Consider the following 8,772-nt stretch of genomic DNA (forward strand, 5'->3'; position numbering starts at 1 on the left):
GTCATGGCCTACTGCTCTGAGCTAAGGAAGGTCATGACCTGCTGCTCTGAGCTAAAGAAAGTCATGAGCTACTGCTCTGAGCTAAAGAAGGTCATGGCCTACTGCTCTGAGCTAAGGAATGTCATGATCTGCTGCTCTGAGCTAAAGAATGTCATGAGCTACTGCTCTGAGCTAAAGAAGGTCATGGCCTACTGCTCTGAGCTAAAGAATGTCATGAGCTACTGCTCTGAGCTAAAGAAGGTCATGAGCTAGTGCTCTGAGCTAAAGAAGGTCATGACCTGCTTCTCTGAGCTAAAGAAGCCTTGACCTGCTGCTCTGAGCTAAATGTGTTAGTGACCGACATGTAACCTGGAGAACCCAATGGCCCTGTTGCTCAGTTTTACAGGAACAGCAAACTACTTTTGATATATTGTTATTTATATAATCATAATCAGCTTTAAGTGTGTACACACATGAATATGACTTATCTAAATGTACATGCAGAGATCCCTCTCGTGTGTCTGTCTGAGGTTCCTGAACGCATCGCTCTCTCTCTTCCGGTAAGCGTATTGCATCACTTCCGGTTGCCAGCTTAGCAGCTTGCAATGTCTTCCTCTCCCCCTCCCGCTCCCTCTTGCTCAGAGTGTCTCATGTATAGCTATTCCTCTGCCTCCCTTAATGATAACGGTACATGCAACAAGTGTAGTTAATTTGCTAGGTTGGAGGCAGTTCTAAGTGGGTTAGATGCACGGCTCCGCACCATCGAAGCTCAGCCAAGTCATATTAATACTCACATTCCTCGAGGCACCGGCCGAGGAGGTGGAGTAGCAGCCATCTTTGACTCAAGCCTATTAATGAATCCTAAACCTAAATTAAACTACAACTCATTTGAAAGCCTTGTTCTTAGTCTTTCACATCCAACCTGGAAAACATTACAGCCAATCCTATTTGTTATACTGTACCGGCCACCAGGTCCATATTCAGAATTTATATCTGAATTTTCAGAGTTTTTATCAAGTTTAGTCCTTAAAACTGATAAGGTTATTATTGTAGGAGATTTTAATATTCATGTGGATATTGATAATAATTGCCTTAGTACTGCATTTATCTCATTATTGGACTCGATTGGTCAGAGAGTACAGAAACCCACTCACTGCTTTGCCACACCCTCCACCTTGTTCTTACATATGGCATTGACATTGAGCATTTGGAGGTCTTCCCACAGAACCCTCTTCTGTCAGACCATTACCTCATAACTTTTGAGTTTATACTCCCGGAGTGTACACCGTTAGTCAAAAGTTTCTACACCAGAAGTCTAACTGACAGTGCTGTAGCTAAATTTAAAGAAGCGATTCCTTCTGCATTTGATTCAATACCACGTCTCAATGTGACGGAGGACTCCTGTGCTAACTTTAGTCCGTCCCAGATTGATCATATTGTCGATAGTGCTACAGGCTCACTGAGAATGACACTAGACTCGATAGCCCCACTGAAGAAAAAGACAGTGAGGCAAAGGAGGTTTGCTCCCTGGTATAACCCTCAGACCCGCGACCTAAAGCAAACTTCACGAAAGCTCGAAAGTATATGGCGTTCCACCAATCTGGAAGAATCACGCTTAGTTTGGCGAGACAGCCTTAAAACATATAAAAAGGCTCTACGTAATGCCAGAGCAGCCTATTACTCATCAGTAATAGAAAATAATAAGAACAACCCCAGGGTTCTCTTTAGCACTGTAGCCAGGCTGACAGAGAGTCACAGCTCTGTGGAGCCGTGTATTCCTATAGACCTCAGCAGTAATGACTTCATGAATTTCTTTAATAAAAAGATTTTCTCCCATTAACCTAGACCAATTGTCCTCAACGGTTTCTACTTCTAAACCATCTACCTGTCTCTTAGACCCCATCCCAATGAGGTTGCTTAAAGACGTGTCGCCTTTAATTGGCACCTCTCTGCTGGATATTGTTAATGTGTCTTTGCTAACAAGCCATGTACCACATTCCTTCAAAGTAGCTGTAATTAAACCTCTCCTGAAAAAGCCCACTCTTAATCCAGAGGTGTTGGCTAACTACAGACCGATCTCTAACCTTCCCTTCCTCTCTAAGATCCTTGAGAAAGTAGTCGCAAATCAGTTGTGTGACTTCCTAGATCATAATAGTTTATTTGAGGAGTTTCAGTCAGGATTTAGAAAACACCACAGCACAGAGACAGCACTGGTGAAAATTACAAATGACCTCCTAATTGCATCAGATAAAGGACTCATCTCCGTACTGGTATTATTAGACCTTAGTGCTGCGTTCGACACCATTGACCATGACATCCTATTACAGAGACTGGATCAGTCGATTGGCATTTCAGGTACCGCACTAAGTTGGTTTAAATCCTATTTATCAGATCAATCTCAATTTGTATTTGTAAACGATGAAGCCTCAATGAGCACCAACGTTAATCACGGAGTTCCACAAGGTTCTGTGCTTGGACCAATTTTATTTACCTTTATATATGCTTCCTTTGTGCAATATTATCAGGAAACACTGCATACACTTTCATTGCTATGCAGACGATACTCAATTATATCTATCGATCAAACCAGAGGAGACCAACCAGCTCGATAAAATTCAAGAATGTCTTACAGACATAAAAACATGGATGACCTGCAACTTCCTGATGTTAAACTCAGACAAAACTGAAGTTATTTTACTGGGCCCTGAACACCTCAGAGATCAATTATCTGGTGATGTGGTTTCTGTAGATGGCATTGCCCTGGCATCCAACACCACTGTAAAGAATCTCAGCGTTATCTTTGACCGAGACTTGTCCTTTAACTCCCACGTTAAGCAAATCTCAAGGATTGCATTTTTTCATCTACGTAACATTTCGAAAATCAGGCACATCTTGTCTCAAAAAGATGCAGAAAAGCTGGTCCACGCATTTGTTACTTCCAGACTAGATTACTGCAACTCCTTATTATCAGGCTGCTCTAATAAGTCTCTTAAGTCCCTCCAGTTGATCCAGAATGCTGCAGCTCGTGTACTCACAAAAACTAAGAAAAGAGATCACATTACTTCTGTATTAGCTGCTCTGCACTGGCTCCCTGTAAAATCAAGAATCACATTTAAAATTATTCTCCTCACCTACAAAGCCTTGATTGGTGATGCACCATCATATCTTAAGGAGCTTGTAGTACCATATTGCCCCACTAGAGAGCTGTGCTCACTAAATGCGGGGCTACTTGTGGTTCCTAGAGTCCTAAAAAGTAGGATGGGAGCCAGAGCCTTCAGTTATCAAGCTCCTCTTTTATGGAACCAGCTTCCACTTTCAGTCCGGGAGGCAGACACAGTCACCTCATTCAAGAATAGACTTAAGACTTTCCTCTTTAATAGTGCTTATAGTTAGGGCTGAATCAGGTTTGCCCTGGTCGAGCCCCTTGATATGCTGCTATAGGCTTATAGGCTGCTGGGGGATGTTTAAGGATACAATGAGCACCTATCTCCTCTTCTCTCTCTCCTTATGGATGAATTTACATCTCTCCATTGCACCTTATTAACTCTGCTTCCTCCCCGGAGTCTTTGTGACTTCACGTCTCATAGGTCCCATTGGACCTGGAGGTGTCTGATGCCTGGTGAACCGGCCTTCCGCGTTGGCCCTGCTGATGCCCCTCCCCCCCTCCTCCTTCTGTTTCATGGATTGGAGTTCCATTCATACATTGTCATATTCATGTAATGTGTTTATGTAACTTTGTTAATGCTGTTCATTCTATACACATGACATCTATTGCATCCGTTCATCCGGGGAGAGGGATCCTCCTCTGTTGCTCTCCTGAAGGTTTCTTCCCTTTTTTCCCTGTCAAAGGTTATTTTGGGGTAGTTTTTCCTGATCCGATGTGAGGTCCTGGGACAGGGATGTCGTATGTGTACAGATTGTAAAGCTCTCTGAGGCAAATTTGTAATTTGTGATATTGGGCTATACAAAATAAACTGAATTTAATTGAATTGATGCAAAGAAACAGACTGTTAAATTAACAGAAAAGGCATTCCTGGAAAAGTTTGAGAGTCTGCAAAAAGACAGAAAGGGGAAGCTTCAAAAAGCACATGGTCTTAAAAAGACACTTTTGGGTTTGATGGTCAATAAAAGTTGTGTTGAACAAGTAAAATGTACATTTGAACAATTCAATGTTTTCTGTGGTGAAGCAAAAGTCAAACATGAAACGTTGATGAGGTTGTTACCTAAAGAGGGGGAAAAGCATGAAACGTGGTATAACCTAAAAATGCTCAGTATCAAACTCTTCAGCCAGGATGTAAACAAATGGTTGCTCGACAATGAAAGTTGCCCCAGTGCTAAAAGTGATGTTCACAATGATGGGGTTACTGTGGAGCCTCAGGACAGCATTTCAAATGTTCAATCCAATGCTTTCAGCAAACGCTCAGGTCGAACAAGCAATGTGTCAAAAGGCAGCAGGTCTACAACATCGGCTTCAAGCAGAGGCAGAAAAGGCTCTGCTTGAAGCCGATGTTCTCAAGGCACGTCCTGCAGCGCTACAGAAGAAACATGCTTTGGAGGAGCAAGAGGAGCAACTAAGGGACCAAAGGGAGCAACTAATAAGGGAGCAAGGGAGCAAGAGGAGCAACTAAGGAAGGGATTAAGAAGGCAAGAGGAGCAACTAAGGAAGGAAAAGGAGCGACTCGAATCGGACACTGAAGTAGCAGCATCTACAGCAAAACTAGCAGTGTTGAACGCCTCAAACCATGACAATGTTTCAACGGCACATTCAGATGGAATGGAATCCTATTTCAAAAAAGGAACAGCCCTCAATCTTGATGCTGAACGATATATACCACAGCAAAAACAATCATTTCAGCACCAATATTCATGGTCTGGTAATGCTCAACCAACAATGGTAAAAACAATGAAAGTGGATGAGCATGAAACTACAAAAGCAGGTACTTAGACAAAGTACAAGTGGCAAACATCTGATCAAATAAAATCACGTCACTCAGACGTAAACCCTGGTGGGCATCGAGCAACATTTATCTCGAGTTAATCCTGAAATACCTAGAGAGCTCTACAGTCTGTTACAAAGACAAAATGAAGTAACAGCACTCCTTGTACAGACACAGAACTCTCAGTCTCTTCCACACAGAGAAATTCCTACTTTCACTGGAGATCCTCTTCAATTCAGGTCATTTATCAGAGCTTTTGAGCATTGTGTAGAAGCTAAAACAAGCAGAGGGGACTGTTTGTATTATCTGGAGCAGTTCACTAGGGGGCAACCTCGAGATCTGGTACGTAGTTGCCAGCATATGGCCCCAGAAAGAGGTTATGCTGTGGCCAAACACCTTCTCCAAACACACTTTGGAAACGAGTTAAAGGTTACAACTGCCTACGTGGACAAAATTATTGGATGGCCTGCTGTTAAAGCAGAAGATGTTAAAGGGTTGCAGGCATATGCGTTGTGCTTACGAGAGTGTTGTAATGCTATGGAGGAGTTGCAATATCTAGATGAACTAAACATGCCAACAACTATGAAAATGATAATGCAGAAGCTTCCTTACAAGCTCAGAGAGAAATGGAGAGCAGCTGCATGTGACATCTCTGAATCCCAAGGTCGCAGATCTGGTTTTAAAGACATTATAATTAAGTTAATTGAGCAACAAGTCAAAGTTGTTTCTGATCCTATCTTCGGTGATATCCATGACACTCAAGGCGGTGTCACTGAAGGAGACAATAAGGCAAGGTCACAGCAAAAGGCACAGTTCAAAAGAAATACCTTCGCAACTGCCGTTTTTATGGCTACTGAACCAGCCAAGAACGAAAATAAGAAAAGCATTCAGACTCAAACAGGAATTAGGTCACCTACAGCTTCAAATGTTTGCTGTTTGTACTGTAGGCGTGGACATGCATTGGAGCACTGTCTACAATTAAGAAAAAGAACACATCGGGAAAAATTGGACTTTCTGAAAGAGAAAGGGGTTTGCTTTGGTTGCATGCGCACAGGACATCATCCCAGCACTCTGCACATTGAAAAAAGGGAAAGAAGCAAAGGCGAAGACAAGCCAAAGGAACTGTCGGTGAGTGGCACAACTGTCTCAACTTGTGGTCATACAGGGGCCGGAGGCAGTAACGGCATCCTTTTAATCTTACCTGTCAATGTCAAGTGTGCAAAGGGAAACAAAATCATACAAACTTATGCATTCCTGGACCCAGGAAGTACCGACACGTTCTGTTCTGAACATCTAATGGAACGGCTGAACATTAAAGGAAGAAAAACAAAGATTCACCTACGTACATTGGGGCACAGTACTACTGTGCCAAGTTGTATTGTTGAAGGTTTGGAAATCTCTGGAGTTGCCAACAATCAGTTCCTTGAGCTTCCTAAACTGTTCATGCAGAGGAAAATGCCAGTGTCAACAGACAATATCATTTCTGAAGATGAGCTTTCAAAGTGGACTTACCTGAAAGGTGTAGACATTCCTCGCATTAATGCAAATGTTGATTTGTTGATTGGCACAAACGCCTCAAAGTTGATGGAACCATGGGAAGTCATCAACAGTCGAGGAGAGGGACCATATGCAGTACAAATCCTATTGGGCTGGGTGATTAATGGAATTCTTCATGGAAACAGTGCCAAGCAGTGTGAGAGTGGCTACCCTGCTGTTACTGTTAATCGGATTGTTGTTGACAAGTTGGAAGAACTGTTGATTAAACAGTACAATCAAGACTTTTGTGAGAATTCAAGTAATGACAAAGAGGATATGTCAATAGAAGAAGAAAAGTTTATGAAACAGGTGACTATCCCGCGCTTGGAATTGACAGCTGCTGCTCTTGCTGTTAAAGTGGACAAGATGCTAAAAGCTGAGCTACAGCTTCCTTTGGAGTTGTCACAATTCTGGACTGACAGTACATCGGTACTAAAGTACATTAAAAATGAGGACAAACGGTTCCAGACATTCGTTGCAAACAGGATATCAACCATTAGAGAAGCATCACACATCTCACAGTGGAGATACATCCCTACAGCGCAAAACCCAGCAGACGATGCATCAAGGGGACTAAACAGTTGGTTCAAAAGAGATGGCTTGAAAGTGCAAAGTTTCTCTGGAAATCAGAAGATGAGTGGCCGGCACACGTCTTGGATTTGGACATTACTGGTGACCCGGAGGTTAAAAGGAAGGTTGCAGTAAATGCAATCGTTGCTGAGGATAATTCTAATCCCACCCATGAATTGGTCACTCACTTTTCCAGCTGGAAAAGACTGAAAATTGCAGTGGGTTGGACTCTCATGATGAAGAAGATTTTGCTGTCTTTAAGCAAGAAAAGGAAGCAGTTGATTACTGCAAATACCAGCGGCGATGGTCGTCTGCTAATGGATGTCAGTGTGGAGATGCAGAAGTTCAAAGCCACGTTAGGAGGACAAAGGTTGTCCGTGGATGACCTCTCTGAAGCGGAGGCATCTATTGTTCGCTTCAGCCAATGGGAACGGTTTCACAACACGATTGCTGCATTGACATCTGGGAAATTGAAAGTGAGAAATTACAGCACTATCTACAAGCTGAACCCAGTTCATGAAGGAGGTCTGTTGAAAGTTGGAGGAAGACTAAATAAAGCTTCAATGCCTGAAGACAGAAAGCACCCGCTCATCCTAGCTAAGGACCAACACGTCTCTGATACTCTGTCATATTCATGAGCAACTGGGCCACGGTGGCAGAAATCATAAACTCTCCAAACTAAGAAAAGGGTATTGGATAACAAGTGCCAATTCAGCAGTGAGAAAGGTAATCACGAAATGCTACTTCTGCAAGCGTCACAGAGGAAAGGTTGGAGAGCAGAAAATGGCAGATTTACCCGCTGAAAGAGTTGTTCCTGACCTCCCGCCATTCACAAATGTGGATTACTTTGGCCCAATTGATGTAAATAGAGGTCGGAGCGTCATAAAGCGCTACGGAGTGCTTTTTACTTGCATGGCAAGTAGAGCAGTCCATCTGGAATTCGCTTATTCGCTCAACACAGACTCGTGTGTCCACGCTTTAAGAAGATTCATCTGCAGAAGAGGTCAAATCGCTACGATGCGGTCGGATAATGGAACTAACTTTGTGGGAGCCGAAAGAGAACTCAGAGATGCTCTGGCGTCAGTGGACCACAACAAAATACAAAGTACTATGGCACAGAAAGGAATTAAGTGGCGTTTCAACCCTCCTGCTGGATCTTATGGCGGCATTTGGGAACGTGTCATACGTATGGTCAGGAGGATTCTGAACACTGTTCTTCGTCAGCAATGTTTGGAGGATGAAGGATTTCACACTGTTATGTGAAGTGGAAGCCATATTGAATGATCGGCCCATTACACAGTTGTCTGATGATCCTAATGACCTTGAGCCATTAACGCCAAATCACATTCTCTTGACGAAACACCCAGTCTTGCCACCTGGACTCTTTAAAAAAAGGGATCTGTACATAAAAAGGAGATGGAAACAGACTCAGTATTTGGCTGATCTGTTCTGGAAAAGGTGGACCCAAGAGTACATACCATTGCTGCAAGAAAGGCAGAAATGGAATGAGGAAAAAAGAAATTTCCTACCTGGAGATATCGTTGTTGTTGTAGATTCAACAGCACCTCGTGGATCCTGGATACTTGGAAAGATACTACAGACATTTCCTGATAAAGGACTAGTGCGTTCTGTTCATCTTCAAACCAAGACTAGTATAATTGAGAGACCAGTAACAAAGATGTGTCTTCTTTGTGAGGCAAATGACTAAGAAAGACGGTGAAACCCACAACCATGTTCTAAGACAAAGAAT

Source organism: Cyclopterus lumpus, chromosome 11, assembly GCF_009769545.1.
Source record: "Cyclopterus lumpus isolate fCycLum1 chromosome 11, fCycLum1.pri, whole genome shotgun sequence".
Lineage (NCBI taxonomy): Eukaryota > Metazoa > Chordata > Actinopteri > Perciformes > Cyclopteridae > Cyclopterus > Cyclopterus lumpus.